The 13569-nt window shown below is 41.5% G+C and overlaps 1 protein-coding gene across 2 annotated transcripts in view; it reads right to left on the bottom strand.

Annotated features, from left to right (window-relative positions):
- CDH17 (cadherin 17) overlaps positions 1-13569 on the bottom strand; it is an 88066-nt gene that overhangs the window by 73689 nt on the left and 808 nt on the right. The window contains exon 1 of one of the 2 annotated variants that reach the window (XM_004597232.2): positions 5352-5440. The exons of the other annotated variant lie outside the window; for it this stretch is intronic. The gene's annotated coding sequence lies outside the window, so the exon portion shown is untranslated. Of the gene's footprint in view, positions 1-5351; positions 5441-13569 lie in introns of those variants that run through there. 2 annotated transcript variants of the gene reach the window in all.

Below are 13569 nucleotides of genomic sequence, written 5' to 3'. Positions count from 1 at the left end.
ATGGATGGTACGTGAATAGGGTGGATTTCACAGCCCAGCCCACCCCCTAGAGCCAAATTTGGCACAATTTCGTATAGGCTATGGGACAGGACTGCACATACACTGAGCTGGGAGTGAACTCGTTTCTGGCTCAGTGAACTGCAACAATGTTGTATCTATAGGTTCCACCAAAATTAGGTCTGGGTAGCCCCCAGACCTAACAGCCAGCAAATACAGATCCATAAGTGGCACATCAGGTGCCATTTTGTATAATGCAGCAAAAGCTTTAAGACTAAGGGACAACAATGAACTGTGCATGTGCTGAGCTGTGGGCAAACTCACTGAGCTCAGTGCATTGCACTGGTCCCACAGGGAAAATAATACCAACTTTGGCATGGTATGGGTCACCTAAAACCAAAAATCCGTGTGGCACCTGAAACCAACAGTCAACATTTTCCAGCAATATCAGTACCACCAACAACCTAGTTATATAGGACTCCTGGTGTCTCCCTAATCCTGGGAACTACTCAAACCAGAAGTGGGAGGTAGGTTGTATAGACACTGCAGTAGCCTCAGTATGGTATCACAGGAGATGGAGAGTGGTAAGCCAGGAGCTGGGGCTACCGAGACCATGGTGGAAACCTAACCTAAGAACCCAGACCTGGAACTCACTGGAGGGAGTGGCACAAGTGACTGCAAACAAAGAGCTGTGTGCCAACCACAATAAGTAAAATCGAATTTTAAAGTTGTGAGTGGCATGGTTTAGAAACTACCCCAAGGAGAAAATCTGCTAGCCAGAAGCACAGTGACCAAGAGCAAAAGAGAGGTACAATGAATATTACTGAAGACTCCCCCGCAAAGGAGCAAAACCCTTTGTCAACCTCAGAGTTCACTGAGGAAGACATCGAGAAAATGGGGGCTACAGAATTCAAAACACTTGGTTTACAGCTTCTTATCAATAACAACGAACACATAATTCAGGAGTTTGAGGAATTTAAGGAATATGTCACACTGGAAATGAATCAAATGAAAACTGATGTATCAGAAAGGAAGAATACAGTGGAACAAATTAAAAGCAGAATCCAAAAGAGATAAAAAATACAATGATGGAAACAAAAGAAAGAATCTCAGAATTGGAAGATATTTCCTGTCACCAGGGGAAACAAACAAAAAGCTGGAAGTGGAGCTGGGTCAAACTAAAAAAATATTCAAGAATTGAAGACACTATTAAAAGATCAGATATAAGAGTTATGGGAGTCCTAGAAGGTGCAGAAAGAGAAGCTGGGTTTACAAATCTATTTAATGAAATAATAAAGGAAAATTTCCTAATCCAGTGAAAAAATTGGGAAACAGAATCCTGGAGGGGCCCAGAATACACAACAGGGTTGACTAAAAGCGATCTTCACCACTACACATGATAATCAAGTTTTCTTCAACTGAATATAACGAAAAGATCTTTAAATGTACACATGAAAAAAATCAAATGACATATAAAGGAATGCCAGTTAAATTCACAGGAGACCTCTCACAGAAAACTCTACAGGCCAGAAGAGAATGGAGCAACATATTTCAGATTCTAAAAGCAAAAAAGATTGTCTGCCCAGGATAATGTACCCTGCAAAGTTTTCCTTTGTCTTTGAAAATCAAATAAAATTTTTCCACAGTAAATAAAAGTTAAAAGAATATGCCTCTTCCAAATCTGCCCTACAAATGATGCTTAAACATACCCTCTTGACAGAGAAGAGGAATAGCACCTACCAATACCAAAGGCAAATGTGAAGAATATTCCAGTAATATAACAGAAGACTAAATCAATGAATGAGCCATCACTAAAATAACAGAACCAAATTACCACCCAGTCATATTAACCCTGAATGTAAATGGCTTAAATACATCAATCAAATAGCTTAGATTAGTAGACTGGATTAAAAAATTAACAGCCATCTAGTTCTTGCCTACAGGAGACAGATCTCACCAACAAAGATCAGTGGAAACTATTTCATGAATTTTGATTTTTTTTTAGTTTCATTTCTTCAAAACATGTTTCTTCTCATTAAATTATTCAATGATTCATAGATGATACAGCAGCAGCATTTTCTTCAAAAAGGTTCTTGATTTTCGTTTTCATTTCTTCAGTGACACATTAGTCATTCAGTAGCATGTCATTTAACTTCATGGCATTTTTAATTTCTTTTTTCCTTCCTGTTGTTGATTTTGTATTGTGGCTTTTCATTTAAGGGGATGTGCAGTAACTGTGTAATGGAGACTATCATATCCAGATAAGAGGATACAATGCAGTATGCATCTCTACTTCCGGATCAAAGATAGATTCTCAATGAAAATGTTTACTATCTTGACAACAGGATGCTGGACTCTGCCATTGTCCATGCCGGCAATGATGGACATATGACTATTTATGAAGAACTATACGATAGTAATAATCAGGGGAATTCAGTGGAGGGGATTAGTAAACTTGGCGAAGGAGAAAGGGAAATCCCAGGGCCTATGGAACTATGTCATAAAATGATAAGAATGATAAAAAAAAGAAGTTTAAAAGAGAGAAATTGAGTGTTTTTTGAGCCTCATGCTCAACAACCAAATATAGCTTAGTTAACTACATGTTACTGAAATGAAAAAAACATTGATTTTCATGTAATTAATACTGTAGACACTGGGTGAATATTGTTTCTATTAAGCTTTATACATAAGTAGATACACATGCCTCCCCTCACCAGTAACAAATAGATTGTTTAATCAAGGAAATTGAGTATCTGTGAGTAGCCTGTGCAATAGCTAGCTGCATTTGAATTTTGGCACTAGGGATTTCTGAATGGATGTAATTTTATGCCAACAAATAAATCTGTGTATGTCTACCCATGTAAACCAGCACCCGCACAAGCATGTCTTTGTGGCCTTTCTGAGGAAGGAGAAGGCTGAAGCCTCATAGTGTGCTTCAGAGTCATCTCGTTAGAAAAGGAAGAAATCAGGAACATGCTCTCCTTTCCAGAAACTTCCCTTGACAATGGAACAAGAGGCTGAGTTGCTGCCAGGAAACACAGTAGTGCTGCACTTTCCTTTTGAACTAGGATTGTTTCTTTTCTTTTCTTCCATTCTTTTTTTTTTTTTTTTTTTGGAAGGATCATCACAGTGATTTTCACAGGACATCATCCGCACACCTCACCTGAATTCACGAGAGAACCCTTAGAGGGACTTCCAAGTGCTTCTTGCAAAAAGAATAAAGAGAAGAGGAGGAGGAGGAAGAAGAGAAGGAGAAGAAGAAACAGAAGGAGGCGAAGAAGAAAAGAAAGAAATTGCTTTATTGTCCCATTTCCTTAATACAGAAAAGTATTCTCCCACACACTGGAGGTACATCACTTCTTTCCTCCCCACTGTCCAGTTTCGTCTGAGTCACCTACTTGAATCTTCTCAGGCAAAAGGAAATGATTGCAATAAATGCCTGCCACTTGCCCTACAACACAGCGAGTTATTCAGCTGCTTATCTAGTTCACGTCTCACCATCCCTCAGCGAGAGGAGTCTTTCCATTGGACACCTGAAAAAGTTCAGCTGCCGAGAGTAGAGCACTTTGTACAGGGCCCACTGGCTGCCCAGCCCATCTGTCTGGCCCTTCAGTCTCACGAACCCCATGTCCTATGATCCACTATAAACCCCTATTAAGGAAAAGACTCCTTCTGTTTCCTGGTAAGAGTTCAATGTCATCCATTTTTCTTGCAATGTTACTGTGAGATTCTGTTTTGCAAACATGCCTCCCTTGCTATGTTTCAATTCTTGAAGACCAATAAAGACAATGAAACATCAAAGAAAGCATTGCTCTTATAATCTCCTTCCTGTTTTCCCCTACTACAGAGGCCATTTGTTCCCGTCGAGTCCTTTGTAATAAAGAAAAAAAAAAAAAAAAACCAAGGCACGCAAGGATTGGACTTTGGAAGACATCAAGCTGTGTGCAGAACAGTGGTTCGCGAGCAGATGGCACATCCTGCAGCCAGGACAGAGGCAGCAGGAGGATCTGACCAACACATACAAACGCAGCTCTGTGTCTCTGTCTTCAAAATGAGGATCTGACCAACACACACAGTCACCTTCCTTTCCTGGCTGCAAACACAGTTCTCCTTCTCTTTCTCAGCCCTCATCCCAGCACTTCTTTAAAAGGATATTTCTCGTCTCCATTTCCATAAGAATTTCATAATAAGAATCCCAAATTTGGGCCCGGCATGGTAACCCAGCAGCTAAAGTCCTCACCTTGCATGTGCCGGGATCCCATATGGGCACCAGTTCTAATCCCAGAGACCCCGCTCCCATCCAGCTCCCTGCTTGTGGCCTGGGAAAGCAGTCAAGTACAGCCCAAAGCCTTGGGACTCTGCACCCTCGTGGGAGACCCGGAAGAGGCTCCTGGCTCCTGGCTTTGAATTGGCTCAGCGCCGGCCATTGCAGCCGCTTGGGAAACGAACCATTGGACAGAAAATCTTCCTCTCTATCACTCCTCCTCTCTGTATATCTGCCTTTTCAATAAAAATAATTTTAAAATCTTAAAAAAAAAAAGAATCCCAAATCCAGTCTCCATGTTGGGGAAGTAGCTAGAATAAATGTTCAGTGTCTAAAGTCTGCATTTGAGGGTTGGTCTTTTGCAAAAATCAAAATTCCATGTAAATAGCATGTAAAAACACCACCTGTACCACCAGCATCCCATATGGGCACCTGTTCTGCCTGTTCCACTTCTGACCCAGCTGCCTGCTAATGTGCCTAGGAAAAATAGCACAAAATGGCCCAAGCACTTGGGACCCTGCACCCATGTGGGAGACCCAAAAGAAGCTCCTGGTGCCTGGCTTCTGATAGGCCCAGTTCTAGCCATTGCAGCCATTTGGAAAGTGAACCAGCAAAACAAAGCTCTCTACCTCTGTCTCTCCTTCTCCAATTCTGCCTTTCAAATAGTAAAATGAATATTTTCCTTAAAAAAAAAGAAACACAAGGAGATTTCAACCCCGATTTCTGGAACACAGGAATACCTGAGCATCACAAGACAAGGAACTTTTACACAGTAAGCACAAGTGGATAGAACACTTGTTATTCATCAGCGAATCCGACCTCTCCTTTAATTCTACTGCTGAGTTTGATTCCATCAAATCCACTTCATCAAATGTAAGTATAAAACAGAAACTAATGAAAAAAATCGCACCCTGCCAGCAAAATCCGTCACACTAGGAGTATATGTTCCTTCAAGGATTCAAGGCTACACAACTCCCTTCAAGGATTCAATCTCTTCACCAACCTCTTAAGTGCTCCCCACTTTCCCAGGTTATTTTGCCATTCTTAAAAGAAGATGTTCTTGACATAGTTAAGACACATCTGCCCTTACCTTCATATAAGTCACAAAACGATGCTTAAAGGATTTCTTGCCTTTGGTGGTTGAAGACTCCTGGTGTGACTTGAGTCTCTCCAGGGACACTCCTTCAACACTGCTCTGTCTCCCAGCCTCGCCCTTTACCTTTGGTCAAACATTAACCATTAACATTTTTATTGATCTTTATGAACCACTGTGGGTCATAAAAGGTATCATTCTATTCTCTCCAGGAAGAGTAAAGTAAAAGAAGTTTCATTCACATATAGCACATCTCCAAATGGGTCATATAAGAAGTAAATTTGACGATGAAGAGAAGTTGGAGTGACAAGCTCTTGATGGGTTCAAGGACTCCAGAGGGGGAGATCCATGACCCCAAAGGCAGTTTTGTTCAATTGTTTTAGCCCTTCACACATAGCAAGGTGCCTGCTCAGGAGACTCAGTCATCAAATATTTGTGTAGATTCCATGTCATACTCAGATGGAGCGTGGAGTGCCAAGCCTAAGTAGTGTCACCGCCACAAGAGACATCATAAATGACTCAGGACATGAGCTGGCTGCACCTGCTTCAGTCTGTGTGAAACGATCAAAACGATCAAAAGCAAACATTCCCCAACATGCAAACCAAGTCCTTTTCTCACAATTCCAAGAATAAATTTACCTAGAAGGGACTTATAGTTTCCACTCAAAAATGATATTTTTAACTCACTAACATAAGCGAATATCCCCAGCTTTCTTCAGCCCAGTCCTCCTCCAGACCAATTTTGATTTCTACTTTCCAGTCACTGTGGAATCCACATGGAGGGTGAGACTCAATACCGTTTTGGGAACAAATACATCATCCTTTGCTCCGTCTCTGTGGAACCTGTGCTGTTCATTCCTTGGCATCCAAGAAACTGGGGTTTTGTTTCTTGTTGGTCTGTGGGCATGTTTCTACCGCATAGAAGCACAAGGTAGTTCACAGTAGAGGGGCTGTCACCTTCCCAGACGCCTTAAGAAGGCTTCCTAAGTACACCAAGGAACAGGTGGAGATAGGCCTCTTACACCCTGAGGGACCTAAAAGTGAAACCACTTTCTTGCATGACAATGGTTAAAACACTCCTGCAGGCACAGGTCTAGGAAGGACCCTCCTTCCTTCTTCTCAAGCCAACCTTCCTACTTTTACAAAAATGGCCTGAGGGCCAAGCACTTCTCAAATTTACAACCTTCTGCCCTCCCATTGGCTGAATGGATTAATCTTGTTCCACAAAGTCAAACCACTTCCTCTTGCTGCAGCATGGTTTCCTTCTGGAATTCGTGACAAGTTTCAAACAGCATTTCTCTGAAAGCAATTACTTCTCTGAAAGTCCTTCGAGAATGTGTGCGTGTGAGTGTGTGTGTGTGTACACAGGAAATTAACGCAACAGTTAAGTTGCGGCCTGGGATGCTGGCATCCCTATCAGAGTGCCTAGTTCCCTTCCCAACTACTGGGCTTCCAACGTAGGGTGTTAATATTGTGAGCCCTAGAAGGCGGCAGATGACTCAACTACTTGGTCCCCATCACTCCAGTAGAAGGTCAGGATTGAGTTTTGGCTCCTGGCTTCAGCTTGATCCAGCTCTGACTATATATTGTGGTCATTTAGGAAAGGAATCAACAGATGGACAATCTTTTTCCACTTGTATCTGTCTCTTTTGTCTTTCAAATTAATGAAAGCAAATAACTTTAAATAAGGTTTATAAAAGAAAAATACATGTATTATTATTTTCTCAGCCACATTTTACATTCTTATTGATGGCATATTGGTATATCAACAGAATCACTCACTCTCTCATGTCTATGAAGTACACTCCAGTTTACGGATAGAAAGTGGGAGTTCAGAGAGGTTATGCCCCTTGCCCAAGTCACAAAGCTTGGAATTACACAATTAGGATCCGAACACCTCAGTCTGGCTCAAAGCCCTAAGTATTTGTCTCAATCAGAGAATGTATTGGATTACTTTCCTCCCAGCTCCACAGTGGCAATAAAAAAAAATCTCAAGGGAAGAAGTCCTTCTGTGAGAGCCGCTTTCTGCTGATGATACCCAAGACTCCACAGTATGCTTCCTTAGACATTCTGTGTTAGAACTTTTGGCTTCCACTCAGAGAGCCAAGCTGAATCAATAACCCATCAGGTAAATGCACAAGTGATCGCAGCCCTGCATTGTGGAGGTTTCCCTGACTCACTGGTACAGCAGGTCCATGGCTCTCAGAGTTGTTTATACATCCCTTATAGCCTTGGTATATTCATCTAGATTAAATCCAAAGAGGAGAGTTTATATCAGGGGGAATACCACTACATTTAAGCTATCCTCATGCAACAGTGCTTCAATGGGGCCTGGTGCGATGGCTCAGTGGCTAAATCCTTACCTTTCAGGTGCCGGGGTACCTGTGGGCACAAGTTCACGCCCCAACTTTTCCATTTCCCATCCAGCTCCCTGCTGGTGACCTGGGAAAGCACTGAGGATGGCCCAAAGCCTTAGGGACCCTGTACCCACTTAGAAAACCTGAAAGAAGCTCCTGGCTTTGGATCAGTTCAGCTCCAGTAATGGCAACCACTTGGGGAGTAGGACAGTGGATGAATAATATGTCTCTCCTTCTTTCTGTAAATCTGCCTTTCCAAAATAAATAAATAAATAAATAAATAAATAAATAATTTTTAAGTAGCTTAATGGTTTAATACTGATGACTGATGAGAATGGTTCTAAGGAAAGTATACTTAATAAGGAGTATTGATTCCACTTTTCCTGAGCAAAGTAGATGTGATTTGAGTGCTAGAAACACATGAACAACTGAAAAAGGACTTACAAACATGCTTCTGGTGAGCAGATTCATAGTGGTGAAAACATTTTATTACTTTTGTCTATGATAGTGTTTTAACCACTCCTCCAATATTGATCCTACACATTGTATGGACTATGGTCAGCAACTAATAAAATCTAGATAATCTCCCAGACAATGTTTTGAAAACTCAGAATTTTTCTTGAAGCTCTCATTGCGGTAACAGACTTTAGGTACAGCAGTTCAGATACCCCTGGGACACTCACCTGTCGTGGCTGAAAGCCTAATTAGAGCCCTGGCTGCTGACACACGCCCTGGGAGGTAACCACATTCAAGTCCTTGAACCCCTGCCATCTGTGCTGGAGACCCAGATGGAGTTGCAAGTTCCTGGCGTAGACCTGGCCAAGCACTGACTGTTATGATTATTTGGGGAATATTTTAGGGGATGGAAAATCTCTCTCTTCCTGTCAAGCAAGTAAAAATGCAAAAATTTAAAAGATGAGCTTGTTTAATAAAATGTCCTTAACAGGCTTAAAAAATTACGTTGCATTTCTAATATTTCAACTTTTCCAACTCTAAGTAAATGAAATCTGTGAATTCTAATTTTTTTCATTTTTCATAAACTTGTATTTTTTTTCAGATTTAGTTTAGTTTTATTGGAAAGTCAGATATACAGAAAGGAGGAGAGACAGAGAGAAAGATCTTCCATCCTTTGATTCACTCCCCAAACAGCCCCAATGGCCAGAGCTGAGCCAACCCAAAGCCAGGAGCCAGGAGTCTCTTCCAGGTCTCCCATGCAGGTACAGGGTCCCAAGGATTTGGGCCATCCTCGACTGCCTTCCCAGGCCACAAGCAGGGAGCTGGATGGGAAGTAGAGCCTCCACTATTAGAACCGGTGCCCATATGGGTTCCTGGCACATACAAGGTGAGGACTTTAGCTGCTAGACCACTGTGCTGGGCCCCAGGCATCTGTATTTTAATATGTTATTCATTTGTTTGTTACATATATTTTGAAAACATTTTGCCAGGAGTCAATCAACATACAAGCTCATCTGGCAGAAGTATTTATTAATTTTAACTAATTTAAGCTTGAATTATTGAACACCTGTCTTTCTCTTGTTCACTTGATAATGGCAGTACCTTCGTCTTCCATCAACTTTTATTAAGTTTTTTTGGTTATTTAACTCAACAATACCCAATAGTCAGAATTACCTATAGGCTCACTCAGGTAAGAGGAACCCAAACAAGCAAAGGATTTTGTGCCAGGACTAGCCAGTACTTTCATCTTTCTTCAAGATTAATTTTGTAGGATGATGTGAAATTTATTTCCTCCTAGTCAGTCTGTTGAGCCAAAGCAGAATCTTCCCTAGCCAGGATTGATGAGTAAAAGAGCTTCTATTTGTAGATCTTCTATTTGTTTCTGAACCTGCTAGTTTTGGTGCTGGTTTATTTTTGTGTTTGGTAGGGCTTATCTGGTTGTTGGTTTTGTTCTTGGATCACTTTAAGGAATGATTGCAGGATTTAGAACACAGATAAGGTAAACCACTAGTTCCCATCTCTATGATCTTGCAAAACTTTGCTCATGTCTATGCTTTGATTATTCTGAAGATGGTCAGCAAAGACTGTCTGGGGCTAGAGAGACTTTTATGTGTGTACTTCTCTCTACTCTGACAGAAGTGAAACCCACTTTGCTTTTAGGATGCCTTTAACTCTATCTATGGGTGGTGGCTACAAGTCACTGCCCAGTAGCAAGCTCTTCGTTTGGCTCTGCTGAAGAGTCCTGTGGATGGAATATGAGAATTCACATCCTCTGCTGACCATTGGACCCGCACCTTCCAGGGCCATCCCATTCAATTTATTGAAATTGGGCTATGATATCCTAGTTCAGTAGGGCTAGGGTATATCCTGGGAAATCAACATTTTAAAAATAAATGTTGGATTCTAATCCAGGTAATAACATGAGCTCTTCCATGAGAATTATTAGCATAAGGACCTGTGCTTTTTCTGTCAGTAAACATTACTCAGTAATTGTAGTGCTTGATGGATATTATGTTCCCCACCACGCAGGATCCCTTCCACACAAACGTCACAGACCATGATGCAATGGGTCTGATGTTGAATGTGCAGGCTGGACGGGGCAAGACATCAACATCATCTTCTTGCTGCAGACATTCTTTCTCATGGGAAACTAAACTTTTAGACTTTGACATTTTCTTTAAATTATAAGAAATTATAACAATCCTGTTGGTTTTCTAAGACCTCTCTCTGTCTCTAATATCAGATTTCAGCAAATAAGCCTTTGTTCAAAACCACCTCACTGCTCAGATCCACCTGCCCTATTCCCCTTCCCCCGGTTGAACAGTAGCTTCCCCATAACAACAGCCACACCACAGTCTGCACCTTACTGTAGCATTTACAGCGCTCAGCACCACCAGCAGCTCTCCCCAAATCATCCCCTGCCCTTCGACTCCTGAGCAGTGCTCCCAGGTCTAACCAGTACTTTGTTTTGCCCCTTAACCAGTCCTTTGCAGTCCCATGTGTAGTCTATCAGACTTCTCAGCTCCAAGTTTAATCTTGCCTTGTCACTTACTCTGAAAGATTAGATCTGATCCCATTTGTTTGCCAACATCTTACTTCTCTCCCTCCCTTGCCTCTCTCCAGTCCAGATGTCTCCTCTGGGCAGGACTCTACCTCCTACATTCAACCACCCATTGCCCAACTCCATCTATCTATTCAAATGCACAAAAACATCATGCACTCAGTCAACCTCACTTCTTCAATTACTCTTAAACATGTTCCTCCTTCAGCACCACTCCTTCATTATATCCCTGGCAGCCAGAGAGTGTACTGTGGTGAATTAGTAATCCCTGTCATGGATACAAATAGGAAACTGGCACGAATATACCAGTTTCACCTCCTTGCATACGACTCTGACTTGAAAAAATGGGCTCAGTAACTGTAGGTCTTCCTTCTCCACCTGTGTGTCTCTCATTAGACACCAACATGTGATGACATGTGATGTTTTTTCCTGCAAATTTTACCCTTAACAAGTATGTCCTGGCACCAGTGTTATGACACAGCAAACCTAACTGCCAACTGCAATGCCATCCTCTCATATGAGCACCTCTCTAGGTCTTAGCTGTTTCACTTTGCTGCAATGTACCTAGGAGGCAGTGGAAGGTGGCCCAGGTGCCTGGATCCCTGCCACCCACAAAGGAGACCTGCATGGAACTCAAAGCTCTTGTTCTACACCTGGACCAACGCCAGATAAAAAAGAACCAGCAAATGGAAAACCTCTTCCTCTTCCTACCTCCTTTTGTCTGTCACTCTGTTTTTCTAGTAAGTGTTTTTAAGAAAGAAAACTGTTCAGATTAAGCAAGTCTGTGGATGGGGAGAAGAGAAGCTGGAGCTAAACTATATGAAGTTTCTTTTGGGGTAATGAAAATTTGTTTAGGTTCTATGTGTCATCACTTACACAACTCTGAGAATACACTGATATCCCCTGGATTGCGTACTTTAAGTGGTAGACTGTAGGGCATAAGCATGATATCTCAGGAAGGCTATGATTTAAAAAGAAGGAATAATTCCCTGCAACCAAAACAACTCGGGTATTCGAAACATAAGACACAAGCTAATGTTTTCAGCCATCTTTCTCTCATTACTTCCTATCAATGTGCCCTATTATCCCAGCATGCTGCAGATTTGATCCGTTTATTTTCCTTTAAATACAAGGATACTTCAAAAATTTTGTGGAATGTGAGTATTGTGAAAAACTATATGTGAGTTTTGAAACTTTACCACAAGGTAAACTTACTTGTAAATTTCACTTTCCATGAACCTTTTGAACTATTCCCTTTTGTGAATTTTTAAGGATTTATCCATTATTTGATCTCTCTTAATGTTCTTATGTAAGAACATTTCAGAACATGACAATCCTTGCCCCGAGCAAAGTAGGAGAAAACGACCATGTATCCCCAGGAGGCTTCAGCGAGTCAGCCCAGGCAGCTCAACCGGAGATGAACTCCCTGATCTCACTGCCCAAAAGGGAGGCCAAGTTTCCTGGCTCCTTACTAAACCTAGTTAGTCAGGAGACAAAGGGGCGAGATACTCCTCTCTCTTGTTTTTCTATTCAGGATCATATTTAGCCAGGCTCCAGAAACAACCTAACAGAATATCCAAAAACACTGTGTTTTGCTAAAACTAGAATTTTCTGTTTGCTGTTTGATGATACATAGGAACTGAAATGTTAGTCTGCTCGATGCCCCCATTTAAGGAGGCCCATAGGAGCAGCCTGGCATGCAGAGGAAAGACACAGAAAGCTCTGGAACCCTGCTGTAAAGAGGCCTTCTGGGTATGCTGATGAATGGTAGCCCATACCAGATCCCCCCATAACAAGCCAGTGGTGGGGGTAAAGGAGGCTGAGGATCCCCACTTACACCCCCTGAAGTCCTACTCATTCCACCTGCTCTTGCGTTAGCCCTAATATGATTGAGCAGCTTGTCCAAAGGACAGGACATAAGAAACAAAAGGAACTGGCTAGAACCAGGATTCTGTCCAATTCAGGGGATGAGGACAAGACCAAGGTAACTGCACCTGTTTTAAGTTGCCATTTATTTATTTATTTTTAAATTTTCTGATACAATTTCCTAGGCTCTGGGATTTCCCTAACTTCCTCCCCAAATTCCCTCCCTTGCTCCCACAATTTCCCCTATATTATTACAATAGTATAGTCCTTCATAGGCAGTCATAAGTCTATCATTCTGCTATTTAAGTGTATCCTGACATTGTAAAAACGGACAATGGCACACAGTCCAGCATCCTATTGTCAAGATATATTTAACAGTTTCATTGGGAGTCCATTTTTAATTTGGAAGTACAGGTGCATACTGTATTATATGGATACATCTGGATATAATAGTCTTTACTACACAGTTACTATACATTCCCTTAAATAAAAAGTCATAAAACAAAATTAACAACAGTTACTACTTTCTACAAAAAAAAAAATGTAGTTAAAAACACAGGACATGACAAAAAGTTAACCAAAATCTACCATTCTTTTCTATTGCCTAAAAGAGTTTTCTGAGCACAAATAATATGCAGATGAGTACAAAGTGTCTCAATCCCAGCTGCATAAAATCTGGGAAATGGAGATTGGGATTTTGGCTGAAGTCTGACAGCAATTTTGTTTAAAATTCCCTTTGAGTCTGATTTTTAGCCTGAGCTTAGTCTGCCAGTTTAATGCCTACCCTCTATCTGGCATTTATAAAAGATTTATTTATTTTTGTTAGAAAGATTTTACAGAGAAAAGGAGAGACAAAAAGATCTTCCATCTATTGGTTCACTCCTCAAGTGGCTGCAATGGCTAGACCTGAGCTGACCTGAAGCCAGGAGCCATGAGCTTCTTCTGGGTCTTCCACGTGGGTACAGGGTCCTAAGGC

This window comes from Ochotona princeps, chromosome 9 (assembly GCF_030435755.1).
Source record: "Ochotona princeps isolate mOchPri1 chromosome 9, mOchPri1.hap1, whole genome shotgun sequence".
Lineage (NCBI taxonomy): Eukaryota > Metazoa > Chordata > Mammalia > Lagomorpha > Ochotonidae > Ochotona > Ochotona princeps.
Note: the sequence above shows the minus strand (reverse complement) of the source record. Positions and strands in the feature narration are given on the sequence as shown.